The sequence below is a fragment of the Rutidosis leptorrhynchoides genome, chromosome 10, assembly GCF_046630445.1.
Source record: "Rutidosis leptorrhynchoides isolate AG116_Rl617_1_P2 chromosome 10, CSIRO_AGI_Rlap_v1, whole genome shotgun sequence".
Lineage (NCBI taxonomy): Eukaryota > Viridiplantae > Streptophyta > Magnoliopsida > Asterales > Asteraceae > Rutidosis > Rutidosis leptorrhynchoides.
The window spans coordinates 27,836,533-27,853,222 of NC_092342.1; positions in this window are offsets into that span (position 1 = coordinate 27,836,533).

A 16,690-nucleotide genomic window follows, 5' to 3' on the forward strand; every position below is an offset into this window, starting at 1 on the left:
AAGAGATGATGACGTTATACAAGCATTTCAATACACATGAAATGTGTTATGAATAATAGTGAGCTCATTTAAACCTTGAGCGTTTATGCCGCAATAATAGGGCAAACAAATAGAGAGGAGTTCGTGAAAATCACGGTCATGAAATTTGATAGAGATCGTTATTGTTTACAACAAGGATGATGAATATGAGTTGAAAAATAGAGTTTTATCAACGTTAAATAATAGGAATAAAGCAATTCGATTACTCGAAGAGTACGAACCGATGCTATCATAAAAGAGTGGGTTGAGTAAATTAAATGTTTGCCTTAACTTTTGACACAGTTAAAGTTGATTTTCAGAATTCAAGGAATTTAAAGAAATCTTCGTAATCTATAAGATTTGATTTCCAGTAATTACGGAAATTAGGATTTCTTTGATTAAATGCGGTGAATTGCCTCGATTGTGGTGTCTGGAATTTTGCTATAAATTAGCTTCATCTGTTTCATTATCTTCACCACTTCTATACTTTCTTTCTCAATTCAAACTTCCAAAAGATTAAGGAAATGCTTAATCAAGTTCTGATCCTTGTTATTATATTGACCATATATACAGTCATTCTTCTTTTTCATTTACCACCAGAGGAATTTGTTTTCTTCTACTATTCCCTTAGGGTTATAATGTTTTTAATTCTCTCATGTCTTTACGTTGCAATACGTATTGATATACACGGTTTATAATTTATGTGTTGTTATCAGACTTTATATTTTTCCTTATATTTCAGAGCTCTTTGCATTTTTATTCTCTTCTCAACTCTAAGTAAAGCGAGTAATGGTTCAGAATTTGTAGGTATGAAGTTTCGAATGAACCTAATGTTAAGTAGAAAGGAACGTAATATCATGATTTAATTTGTTAAATTACCGGAATTACTGAGGATAGAACTATCAAGAATATATTTTCTTGATATGTTCAGAGGTTAAGTAGAATGTAAGAGTCGTGTAGCATGGCAAATGATGATTATAAAGTCTATGAATCATCATCTTCCATTAAAAATTTAGCATGACTTACTGTAATATATAATCACGTTGGCCTGACGTCATTATATTATACTAACTCATGCTTCAATTCTCAACACTTCTTCAAAATATTTATAATTTAAACTTGAATTTTAGAGAATATAGAAACTAAAACAGTTTCCTTTATGATCTGATAAAGATATCGCAAAGAGATAATTAATTGCGGACAAGAATCGTTATGAAGATATCTTCAAAAATATAGAGGATATTTATAACGAAAGATACGATGATATCTTAGAATTTCTAAGATCGAATGATAATGAGGAAAATTCTTCCGTAAAGATTTAGAATGCGTAAAAAGATCTTCTATGGTTTTCATCAGAAATTGAATCATCTAGATTCTTTGATTACAGGTTTAGTCCTTGTGATTTGTCCACAGCTTCCTTCATGGTCTGCTCAATCCGTTTTCCAGTTCCAAATCTGAGCTTTTTCTATGCGTCATTCTTTATCATCAAACTTTTGACCATTAAGACCATCTATGGCTTTTGCTGCTTCGTCAGCATTCTCAAGGTTAACGAATCGGAATCATTGATTATCAATCCGAGATGGTTTCAAGAAATTTTATTTTTAGATGATTAAATGCTGATTGTAATCGTCAATGGATCTAATGGTTAACGAATAGGCGTTGTTGATTTCAAAAGTAATGAATGATAATTTCGGTGGTTTGATGTGATAATTCATCATAGAATAAGAATGAATATAATTCATGAATGTAGTGATCTTTAGGAAGATAACATCTGCTAAAGCTTTACTTGAATTCTGATATGTCAAAATCAGAATATGTAATTGAATTTGTATGAAAATGATTGTGTATCGCTTTGAAGGTAGTGAGTATAGTTAATGATTTATGAATCGAAATTGAAGAATGTACAGTGTATTAATGTGAGATATAAATATTTCTCGGGTATTACCTACCCGTTAAAATATTTTCCCAATTAACTGTTTGTACAAAAGGATTTTTAATTACCATCTTTATGAAGATATACGTTCATATATATATTCTTCAGATGTAATCATGGATTTAATGAGTTAATATAATATTTAACTCATTTGATTTGTGGTTGAAACGAGAATAAATAATCTCCAAAACCTTAGAGATTTCATAATTGTCGCAAAATATTTCGCTAATGAAGTTGTGATTCAATAGTTCATCATTCATTGTTATAGATATACCTCGGTGTATGATGTTGGTGCTCGTGAAATCCTTGTGAAATTCACAAGACATGAATAATGTTTTCTAGAAAGGTTCGAGTATGTCAAAAATGAAAGTGTAAAACCAAACATGTATTTGAATAATACACTTGGTTTATTATGCAATGGAGTTTATTGTCCTGAAGTAGTGATTAACGATTGTTAAGTCATTAACAAAGTATGTACATCAAAGCATATTGTGATATAAATTAACCAAGTAGTACATACTAGTTAAGATTCACACGTAATAGCTTAGTACGAAAAGATTTATTATTGTTCCAATCCATATATATAAAGAATACATATATAATTCTTCAGGAAGAATGAGTCAATACATCATAACTCATTATTACTAATATTCCTTGGTATTTATGGGGCGTATGATGTTGATATCCGAGGTACTGAGTGCGAGTTTGAGGCATGGGATGCAGATGTTGTTGTTGGTGGTGCTGGTGTTGTTGGTGGTGATGCTGATGGTACTAGTGGTGCTGGTTATGCTGCTGGTGCTGCTGATGCTTGTAGATATTGCACCATATTCTCCAGAGCCACAACTCGATCACGAAGCTCGTTGACTTCTTCTATTATACTGGGATGATTGGCGGTTCGGACAAGGGGACGAATAAGATCTAGAATTCTAGATATTATATAATCATGGTGAGCTGTTCTAGAAATGAGGGTGAAAATGGTGTTTCGGACTGGTTGGCCGGTAAGTGCTTCAGGTTCTTTGCCAAGTGGTGAATTCGGTTGGTGGAAGGGATCACCTTCTTCTTGCCTTCATTGATTGAGTCAGCTACGAACCCATCCCCAATTCATCCAGAATAGATGATGGCTGATTGGTTCGTTTGTTCTGGTTACGCTGCCATTGGAGCTCGAGGAGTTCGAGGAATCCATATTATGTGTTTGGAATAGGGTTTGATATGAAATGAGTGTTGGATACTAAATGATATATTTGTTTCCTCGAATACGTATATATAGCAAAAAGATTTCCGTAATTTACGGAGAAAATTTAGGAAAAGTGTTAGACAAAGTCTATTGTGATAGATATGATAACGTATGATTTGTCTATACTCCATTTATGCAATAATTGCAGTATGACGTGTCGAGATTATATGTAATCTGATAATCTTTCGATTAAAGACTTTCAATTTGTGATGGCCTATTCAAGTCTAGGGGCTTGAGCTATAGGATCCTTTAAATCGGTAATCCAAACCCTTCCATTCTAGAGTTTCGTAGATGCCACTCGTCAAGAAAGTTCAATGATCAAAACAACGAGAAAGCAAAGATTTAAAAGTAACGAATGTGAATAGTGATGACATTATAATGTCTTTGTCATGACCCGGATCTTTCCATGATTATATATTGAACAATATTAATATTTACATGATTAAATGTTTCCAACATATTAAGCAATCAAACTTTTTAAAACTTGGTTAATTGAAATGAATTTTATGTAAACGTGTGACCACCCAACTTGTCCGATGATTCACGAACGTTATAACTTGTAAATAACATGATAATATATATATATATATATATATATATATATATATATATATATATATATATATATATATATATATTTAACATGATGAAATGATAATTAAGTATCTCATTAAGTATATTAACATTGAACTATATACATTAAATGAGACTACTAACTTAAGGATTTCGAAACGATATATATACGTAACGATTATCGTTGTAATAACGTCTTAATATTTATATATCGTATTAAGATATATTAACACACTATGTTATCATGATAATATAACAATTTAACATCCCATTAGATATAATAACAATGGGATTAATTACATTTAACAAGGTCGTTAACTTAAAGGTTTCGAAACAACACTTACATGTAACGACTAACGATGATTTAACGACTCAGTTAAAATGTATATATATATATATATATATATATATATATATATATATATATATATATATATATATATATATATATATATATATATATAGTGTATTAAGATGTGTTAATACACATTTTAAGAACTTCAATACATATATCAAAACACTCTTACTTAACAAAAATAATCACAATTGTATTCCCATTTGTTTTCATCAAGAATTTTACTCGTATTCGCTCGGTATTTTCACTCGTATTATACCTAGCTTCCAGATGTATTTACTATTGGTATATACCAATAAAAATCTGCTCCTTAGCAGCCTTAAATGATTAAGGAACATGTGGAACCAACCATTTGTCAAGTAGCATGAATTATTTAGCAAGAAAACAAAATTAGGAATCTTTTCTTTCTTTATAAACTAAAAACGTTTTTATGCATACACACCATTTCTTCATTCCATTTTCTCATACTTACACTCCCAATTCTCTCTCAAAATACTCCTAACTTCATACTTGATCATCTCCAAGTATTTTCCCCATCATTTATGTCGTGACCCATCCAAATCCACCTGGACGAATACATTACATTTGGTTACATCGCGAGGTACTTGACCTCTATATGATACATTTTACAAAAATTGCATTCGTTTTTAAAAGAAAAACTTTCATTACATCGAAAGTTGACGGCATGCATACCATTTCATAATATATCCAACTATAATTGACTTAGTAATAATCTTAATGAACTCAACGACTCGAATGCAACGTCTTTTGAAATATATCATGAATGACTCCAAGTAATATCTCTAAAATGAGCAAATGCACATCAGAAGATTTCTTTCATACCTGAGAATAAACATGCTTTAAAGTGTCAACCAAAAGGTTGGTGAGTTCATTAGTTTATCATAATCGATCATTTTCATCATTTTAATAGACCACAAAATTTTCATTTCCATTTCTCATAAATATACGTCCCATGCATAGAGACAAAAATCATTCATATGGATTGAATACCTGGTAACCGACATTAACAAGATGCATATAAGAATATCCCCATCATTCCGGGATATCCATCGAGCATTGTAACAAACATCGAAGTACTAAAGCATCCGATACAACGGATGGGGTTTGTTAGGCCCAATAGATCTATCTTTAGGATTCGCGTTAATTAGTAGACTGGTTTACTAATTCTTAGGTTACCAAGCAAAAGGGGCATATTCAGCTTCGATCATTCAACCATAGAATGTAGTTTCAATTACTTGTGTCTATTTTGTCAAACATTTATAAAACGCATGTATTCTCAGTCCCAAAAATATATATTGCAAAAGCATTTAAAAAGGTAGTAATGAAACTCACAACACTGTATTTTGTAGTAAAAATACAGATGACGATATTGAACAATGCAGGATTGGCCTCAGATTCACGAACCTATATCAAGTATATATATTAACACATTATAGTATTAATCAACTAAGTTTATATCGTATTAAGACTAATATTATCTTACTATAATTGGTATAATATTAAAAACATGATATTTATGTGATATTAGTATATTTATGATATAGGTAATAAATATATTTTGCATAAATAATATTTGTTGTAATAATAATAATGTTTAAAATGTTAATAATAATAATATTATTAGTTATTAATAATATTTATGGTAATCTTTAATAATGAAAATGATTAGATTTATAAAAATAATAGTTTTGGAAATAATAATAGTAGTAATAATAACAACAACAACAATAATAATAATAATAATAATAATAATAATAATAATAATAATAATAATAATAATAATAATAATAATAATAATAATAATCAAATCATGTTTAATGATAGTAATAATAATAATGACAATAATAAAAATAGTTATACTAAGAATAGAGTTACGTATATTTATATTTAATATTTTACTGATCAGGACTATAATTATACTCATCTTAACATCTTAATAATATTATTATATCATCATTTTTTTATTATAACAGTTATAAGCATACTATGTCATTCTAAATCAATGTCCTTAATTCATATTGTATTATATTCTTAAAATGTATTATTAAGCATGTTAATAATAATAATACTAATAATAATAATAATAATAATAATAATAATAATAATAATAATAATAATAATAATAATAATAATAATAATAACAATAAGATAATAATAATATTAATGTAAAAACTACCTTAAGTATGTTCTTCCATGGTTGAATCAAAAAAAAAAAAAAAAAATAGTGCTGCTGCCCAGATTTGAACTCACGACCTCTCAAAGATTACCAACACCACTCAACCATTACTCCAATCCGGTTTTACTGAAGTTAGTAACACCCCGAATGTATATATCCCATTTAATTATCTGTTTCCTACTTCTAGCTTGCTAATGACCCATTTAGAGTTTGGCCCAACATCATATTCAGCCATACTGCACAAATCATTCACAACCCATTCTGAAAATGTAATCTCGGCCCAAAGTTCATCAATTAAATCAAAGCTTCGGTATACAATACTCACAAAAAAAATGGTGGCCGACACAGGTAGGTAAAAGGGTTCGTTTATTCTTCATCTTCATTATTTTATTGTCCTCATCATAACCATCATTCGTCATCATCATTTTAATCATCATTTTCAAACGTTTTCTCGTCACCGTTTCATAACTACAAAATCGAAAGGAAGCAGAAACAATAGTATTTACTTCTCCTTCTTCGTTTACAACCGGATTCGAAACAAAAGAAATATATATATATATATATATATATATATATATATATATATATATATATATATATATATATATATATATATATATATATATATATATATATATATATATATATATATATATATATATATATATATATATATATATATATATAAAACACGGTTACGGTTTCAGAAGCTTGAAGAGTAGTATAAGACGTCAAGTAGGATCCAGTCAATCTAATTATATAGAAGTAAAAGAGCTACGACTGTAGCTGTAAATCGAAATTGTGAGTTACCGAACTAAAGTAGAAACAGACTTGGAAGCAAGCGTAACAAGAGCTGAGTTTCATTGTAACTGATCAACAAGAATAATCATGTGTGTGTTACGGTTTCTACTAGTCACATGAGTTTTGATATAAGATGTGTGTGTTTATCCTCAGTCAGAATCTCAATCATATAGGTTTCCTTTGAGGTGGGTTTCGATGGTAGTCAACAAGAAGAAGTAGAAACAGTGAATAATAGTAACAGGTAACTGAGTGAATTACGAGGGTTTGTAGTTTTAACAATTAGATAATAGAAGAAAATAGATGTGGGTATTCTTGGTTACCTTATACGTCAACTAAAACCGAGACAATGATGGAGTGGTGGTGTTTTAAACAGACAATCATAGCAACAGAGGTTCAAATGATGATGAAAGTTGGCGGTTGTATGGTGATATTTGAATAAGAACGAGAGAGGAAGAGAAAGGGAGAGATAGATGGTTGTTTGGGGTGGATGTTAGGTGGTTTGTGGTGTTGGACGTCGGTGATTCCTGGTTGGCAGCAAGGTGATGGTTCAAGTTAGAGGTGAAAGATTGTGATTACTTGGTTTTGGTTCAACAATAACAAGTTGGTTTTTGATTATAGATATGAAACCGTGATCGAGCAAGGTTTTCGTGGTTGATTAACAGGTTTAAAGATGGTGGTGTCGTGAGAAGATGATGATGGTGTTGGTTGAGTTCACAACGAAAAAAAATAGAGATATATAGATATGGTATGTACTAGTATGTGCATATATGTATACATAATATAAATTGATGCTGCAAGTTGGTGATGGGTTTGGTGATACCCAATGGTGGTGTGTTCGATGGGGAAAGTGATGATTAGAGTGTTCTCCTTTTCTAACTATGTATATGTATCTATATATAATATATACTACATATAAATATCTGTAAACATTACATAATATTAATAATAATATAATATAATAATAATTAGGTAACCAAATCATTACATAATAATAATATAATATAATAATAATTAGGTAACTAAATGAAATAAAACGTGGGAGAATTCTTAGCCGCCACCTTTCGGATAAAATTTCGCTCTCCGTTGTAAATCAATGACGGATAAAAGTCTTTGGAAAAATCTCAAATTTTTAGATTAACTATTTTTATTTATTTTGGTCATTATGGTATAAAATTCGATCCTTAATTTAATAAATAAAAATTACATCAACTGTCCCTCTCATTTATGGGTAAAATATAAAAAGTGTTAAAACTTAACAAATAATTCCTAAATACATTTTTAATAAGCATAAAATTTATAGAACTCATTTTCGGATCACCGTTTATTTTAAAATAACATAAGTTCCTTTTTAATTCGTTTACTATCAATTGAATGACAAATTAGCATTTCTATCATTTACTAAATAACTTTGAAATTTCTTATATATATATATATATATAACATACTTTATATATTCACTTTTATAATAAATTTTAATATATCTTATATTAATTTACATATTTATTTATAACAAATTGTATATTGTATATAAAAGTTTATTAATATTCTTATGCATAATTATTTATATTTACTTATTTATATATATTTATCTATTTACAATTAATGGTTCGTGAATCGTCGGAAATGGTCGAAGGTCAATTGAATATATGAACAGTTCAAAAATTTTGAGACTCAACATTTCAGACTTTGCTTATCGTGTCGCAACCATATAAAGATCAAGTTTAAATTTTGTCGAAAATTTCCGGGTCGTCACAATTTAGCTTCAATTGCAAGCTTTAATCATCATAAAAACAACCTAGAATCAAGAAGTTGCAAGATTACTTCCAATCATTTTAATCCAATCCAACAACTCATCAAAGATCAAGAACTTCCATCTAATCTCAGTAACTTTTCATTCTTAATCAAGGTAATAATCATATCCAAGCTTTGGTTTAATTCCTATAAACATAACTACCTTAAATCAAGTAGTAATCTTACTTGAACTTGTTTTCGTGTCATGATTCTGCTTCAAGAACTTCCAAGCCATCAAAGATCATCCTCAGACCGATGGGCAAAGTGAAAGGACCATTCAGACTCTTGAAGACATTCTTAGAGCATGTGTGATCGATTTCAGAAACGGATGGGATAAATATTTACCATTGGCAGAATTCTCGTATAACAACAGTTATCATACGAGTATTAATGCTACACCATTCGAAGCACTTTATGGAAGAAAGTGTAGATCCCCTATCTGTTGGAATGAAGTAGGTGACAGACAACTGACTGGTCCCGAGATCATACAGGAGACTACTGAAAAGATTGTGCAAATCAAGGAGAGATTGAAGACCGCCCAAAGTCATCAAAAGAGTTATGCTGATGTTCGAAGGAAGCCGTTAGAATTTCAGATTGATGACATGGTTATGTTAAAGGTTTCACCTTGGAAAGGTGTGATACGCTTTGGTAAGAGGGGTAAATTGAACCCAAGATACGTAGGACCATTCAAGATCATCGAACGTATTGGACCAGTGGCTTATCGACTTAAGCTACCACAACAACTTGCTGGAGCACACAATACCTTTCACGTCTCGAACCTAAGGAAATGCTTTGCAAAATAAGACCTCACTATTCCTCTTGAAGAAATCTAAATCGACGAGAAATTGCATTTTATAGAAGAACCTGTCGAAATCATGGATCGTGAAGTCAAACGGCTCAAGCAAAGCAACATACCTATAGTTAGGGTTCGTTGGAATACTCGAAGAGGTCCTGAGTTCACTTGGAAAAGAGAGGACCAGATGAAACAGAAATATCCACAGCTGTTTACAAACACCGCCCATTGAATAGGTATTACTTCAAATTTTGGGACGAAATTTCTTTAACGGGTAGGTACTGTCATGACCCGGATTTTTCCATGATTATATATTGAACAATATTAATATTTACATGATTAAATGTTTTCAACATATTAAGCAATCAAACGTTTTAAGACTTGATTAATTGAAACGAATTTTATGTAAACGTGTGACCACCCAACTTGTCCGATGATTCACGAACGTTATAACTTGTAAATAACATTATAATATATATATGAACTTATATATATATTTAACATGATGAAATGATAATTAAGTATCTCATTAAGTATATTAACAATGAACTATATACATAAAATGAGACTACTAACTTAAGGATTTTTGAAACGATATATATACGTAATGATTATCGTTGTAATAATGTCTTAATATTTATATATCGTATTAAGATATATTAACACACTATGTTATCATGATAATATAACAATTTAACAACCCATTAGATATAATAACAATGGGATTAATTACATTTAACAAGGTCATTAACTTAAAGGTTTCGAAACAACACTTACATGTAACGACTAACGATGATTTAACGACTCAGTTAAAATGTGTGTATATATATATATATATATAGTGTATTAAGATGTATTAATACACATTTAAAGTACTTCAATACATATATCAAAACACTCTTACTTAACAAAAATAATCACAATTGTATTCCCATTTGTTTTCATCAAGAATTTTACTCGTATTCGCTCAGTATTTGCACTCGTATTATACCCAGCTTCTAGATGTATTTACTATTGGTATATACCAATAAAAATCTGCTCTTTAGTAGCCTTAAATTATTAAGGAACATGTGGAACCAACCATTTGTCAAGTAGCATAAATTATTTAGCAAGAAAACAAAATTAGAAATCTTTTCTTTCTTTATAAACTAAAATCATTTTTATGCATACACACCATTTCTTCATTCCATTTTCTCATACTTACACTCCCAATTCTCTCTCAAAATACTCCTAACTTCATACTTGATCATCTCCAAGTATTTTCTCCATCATTTAGCTTCAATTACAAGCTTTAATCAACATAAAAACAACCTAGAATCAAGAAGTTGCAAGATTACTTCCAATCTTTTTAATCCAATCCAACAACTCATCAAAGATCAAGAACTTCCATCTAATCTCAGTAAATTTTCATTCTTAATGAAGGTAATAATCATATCCAAGCTTTGGTTTAATTCCTATAAACATAACTACCTTAAATCAAGTAGTAATCTTACTTGAACTTGTTTTCGTGTCATGATTCTGCTTCAAGAACTTCCAAGCCATCAAAGATCCTTTGAAGCTCAAGTTATTTTCTCATCATTTACAGTAGGATTACCTACTATACTTGAGGTAGTAATGATGTTCATAACATCATTCAATTCATATATATATATATGTAACTATCTTATTCGAAGATTTAAACTTGTAATCACTAGAACATAGTTTAGTTAATTCTAAACTTGTTCGCAAACCAAGTTAATCCTTCTAACATAACTTTTAAAATCCACTAAACACATGTTCTATATCTATATGATATGCTAACTTAATAATTTAAAACCTGTAAACACAAAGAACACCGTAAAATCGGACATACGCCGTCGTAGTAAAACCGGGGGCTGTTTTGGGTTGGATAATTAAAAACTATTATAACCTTTGATTTAAAAGTTGTTCTTCTGAGAAAATGATATTTCTTATGAACATGAAACTATATCCAAAAATCATGGTTAAACTCAAAGTGGGAGTATGTTTTTCAAAATGGTCATCAAGATGTCATTTTTCGACGGAAATGACTACCTCTTTCAAATATGACTTGTAACCTATAACTCTGACTATAAACCACTACTTTTTGAGTTTAATTCTAAATACCACAGTTCATTATGAAACCATAGCAATTTGATTCACTTTAAACGGAGTTGTAATGAATATTTAGCGAGCAAAACAAAATCTGCTAAAATTAACGTTGTATGGACGAAATTTATATTGTAAAAACTATATTAACCATATCCTTGCTAACTTTTCCTATATATATTTGGACATGTTATCATTAGTATAACAAAATATTATAATCTTAGTTAATTCCGAGATTGTATATATATATATATATATATATATATATATATATATATATATATATATATATATATATATATATATATATATATATATATATATATATAATCTTGGTACATTCCATGACAACAAGTATACAATACGTTTTGATAAATCCTAAGACAATAAGTATACAATACATTTTGATAAATTCTAAGACAATACGTATACAATACGTCTCTGGGTTGATACAAAGACAATAAGTATACAATACGTCGTGGGGTAATTCTAAGATTATATATATACCGATTATTGGACTGTTGGACATTTCAGACTATTTTGGACCACTAACAAAGGACTACTAACATAAAAATGTTAAAAATTAATATATAAGTATTCTATGAAATTGTTTTATTTTATTCACATGTTGTATTATTATCTAAATTATTATTATTGTTATAGGTTCGTGAATCCAAGGACGACGACCATATTTTTAATAAGCTGAAAACTTATTATTAATATACTTTTACTACCGTGAGTATATAGTCCCATTTTTTAAACTCTACAAATATTTAGGGATAAGAATACATGCATTTTATGTTTTACGCCATGGATGCAAGCACTTAAAATATATTCTACGTTGAGTTATACCACATTGCATATCTTCCCTAATAGCTTGGTAACTAATATTTACATGTTGTAAGAACATGTAAGCGCGAATCCTATTAATAGATCTATCGGGTTTGACAACCCCAACCGGGCTAGTCGCTCTAGTATCGTAAACGGTTGCATAGTACTTCGTTTTTACTACACTTGGTACAGTGTAGGAAGATTTCATAATAAAGGGAATATGCTACATTTATGGTTAAGTATGGTTACCGAAGCGCTCAACAACTTATAGAATATCTTTATTGAAATATTTATAACTATGAAATCTTGTGGTCTATATTTATATCGATGCTAGCTTTAAACCTATATATCTCACTAACCTTTGTGTTGACTGTTTAAGCATGCTTATTCTCAGGTCCTTAAGAAAGTCTTCCGCTGTTGCATTATCTGAGCAAGCAGTGCATGGAGTCTCATGTTTTTGTTTAAATGAAGTGTTGTATTCAATAAAACCTTTGTCATGTATTATATTCGACTGTTATGTTACGTGTGTAGTATTTAGAAACCGATGTATTATGGGGATTATTTCTTAAATAATCGCCCACTTGTTTAAAACATGCATTATGTATAATAAGGGTGTGTCTTTTTATGAAACGAATGCAATATTTTCTAAAATGTATCATATAGAGGTCAAATACCTCTCTATGAGACCAATGAATAACGTACCGCGTTTATAGTAATATGGACGAGTCATTTCAGTCTTTAAGATTCTCGATAACCCAATGACATTTTTTAGTTCGCAAACCGATGCATAAAGATATAAGGCATTTAGGTACGTGATATAACAGGGAGTTATATACGTTTGAGTATGAATAGTAATAAATATAGGAGTTTCAAAAATTATGGATAATATTTCATGTAATACATATGTAATACACAAAACCATGATAGATGACATAGGAATGTCGAGAATTTCAGAAATCACAGTGTCGCATTTAGATGCGGTGGCGTAATTGGATAGTACTTAAGGGAATGAGCAGAGTTCTTAGATTGGCTCGGCATTCTAAGATAAGTAAAGTTCCTAAAGTATAGTGTAGCATTTAACAATTAAAGGCAATAATTAAAGGCACTATAGTCAAGGAAAGTTGTAGTCCTACATTGCTAAGGTACCTAATTGTATAAGGCACACATAAAATGCAATCCTGGTTCTCTACAACAGTACTGCTCTGATACCAATCTGTCATACCCCCAAATAGGGCATGGGGTATTTGTGAATAATTATATCAAATCACAGTTGTATAAATGAGAACGACTCTATATGAGACGTTTTATTGAGTTTTGCAGCGGAAGATAAATAGATTACATTGTATTTAATAAACAACGCATTAAATGTCTTTAATTGATATGATATGTAATGAATACTCCAAGCATAGCAAACAATCGTCAACAAATTAGCAAATGCAAGTCCTTCAAATTATCCATGAATGACTCGTTGAAATGTTACTTTCAATTAGCAAATACACAGCGGAAGCATTATGTAGGACCTGAGAATAAACATGATTAAAAAGTCAACACGAGGTTGAGTGAGTTCATGGGTTTATCATAAATCGATAGTTCAATATAGCATTAGACCACAAGATTTCAGTTTAAAGTTGATTAATACCAAATATATTAATCGAAAGAGTTGTTGTTTGTAATATCGCTACTAGAAAAAAGTTACCCCTTGTTATTCATGTCGTTGAATCATTATTATGTAGTCAAAGACCAACGATCAACTAACTAGAGACATCACTCTCAGTAGCGCTACTCACAATAACTAAGCTTGCATCATATACCTCAGCAATTAACGATATTACGGCAGAGATTTAGCATGACAAAGCATGTATATAGCATAAAAGTTTGAGTACTTGTGTCTAAACGTAAAACTATTATAAAAGTTGCGCATGTATTCTCAACACAAAAATATATATAAAAAGGGAGCTATGAAAACTCACGACACTGTATTTCGTATTTCGTAGTAATTAAGCTTATGAGCGGCACTGAACAAGTGCAGAGTTGTCCTTTGATTCACGAACCTATATCAAGTATATATATTAACACATATACTCGTAATCGAATAAGTTTATATATATTATTTCATTCGTTATATATTTCTGTATATATATATATATATATATATATATATATATATATATATATATATAAGTATTTATTTGATAAAATAATATTAATAATGATAATGATTAATGAGTTGTATTATTTTGTAATAACAATAATAATACTAGTGGTAAAATGATAATAATCATAATAAGGTTTAAAAATAATAATAATAATAATGATAATAATAGTAAAAATGAAAGTTCTTATAATAATTAAAATGTTATATGTTTACAATAGTAATGATAATAATAGTAAAAATGATAATAATAATAATAATAATAATAATAATAATAATAATAATAATAATAATAATAATAATAATAATAATAATAATATAGTTTTAATGATAGCAAAAATGATAATTTTTGTAAAAATGATAATAACAATAGTAATTTTTAATAATAATAATACTAATAAAGATAATTATATTAGTAATAATAATAAAGATAACATTAATAATACTTATAAATATAAAATGATACTAGTACTAATAATAATAATGATAACAATAATTTGTATTTTTAAAATAATAATAATAATAATTCTAATTATAATAATGATATTAATGTTTAAAATGATAATAATAATAATACAATAATAATACAATAATAATACCACTAATAATACTAGTAATAGTAATTTTAGTAGTAACAATAATAATAGTAATTTTAATTTTAATTTTAATTATGTTAATAATAATACATGGTAACTAATACTTACCAGTAATAATAAAAATAATGGCTTTAATACTTAGTGATAATAACGATAATAATTAATAACAATATTAATAATAATAAAGATAATGATAATAATAATAATAATAATAATAATAATAATAATAATAATAATAATAATAATAATAATAATAATAATAATAATAATAATAATAATAATAATAATAATAATAATAATAGAAAACTACCTTTGAAGAAACAAGCTAAAAAAAAATTGCCGCAGCACGGTCTCGAACCCGAGACCTCTCGGTTAAACTCAAACACCCAAACCATTCTTCCATTTCTTGTTTCCTAGATTTATACCCCCCCTAATATATATATATATATATATATATATATATATATATATATATATATATATATATATATATATATATATATATATATATATATCTCGGCCCTTCTGTTTCATCTTCTACTTCCTTATTTTTAAAATTCGAACGACTCAATGAATCATAAAATCAGTGTTTTAGATTCCTCAAAATAATTAGAACTAATCATTATTATGTTTTTGCAATAATAGAAAATGAAAATAAAAAAAATTGAAATAAAAAGCCTGCTGGTACCGTCATTGTTTACAAAAAAAAATAAAAAATAAAAATTAAATAAAATTGGTTCTTGATTTTTGAGGACGTTTTGGATAAAGATTACAACATGAAATAGTTTCTAAATCGTCCCTATAAACTTTCTGAGCAATCAATTGAGCTTGAAACACAAAATCGAATATGAATTTTACTAAGAACGAATAGTTGACTTTTTTTTAAAATAAACTTTGACTTCAAAATTTGGAATCGTTACAAGGAATTGGGTGATCAAACTTTGCAGATAGTTTGATTAAAGGATTCCTAACAAGACTACATTTACAGATTTTGAAATGGGGTTTCGATTTCGGGCTTTTGATTATAGAGTCAAAAACAGAGGTTGAAAAGGGAAAAAAAATTTCTGTTAAATTTTAATCAGAAGAAGTTGTTGTTTGATAGTTGATTAAGATTACTAGCTACTTGATTCGTTTTATAATCAAATGGGTTGATATGAATACAAATTTGTAACCAATAGAATATATAAAAATATATAAAGCAGATAAAAAAATGGAAGCAGATCTGAATCCATTAAAAAAAAGAGAGCATATATAATTATAAAAAAAATATATAAACAGCTCAGTACCTTGTTTTTGACTTCTTTATTTTA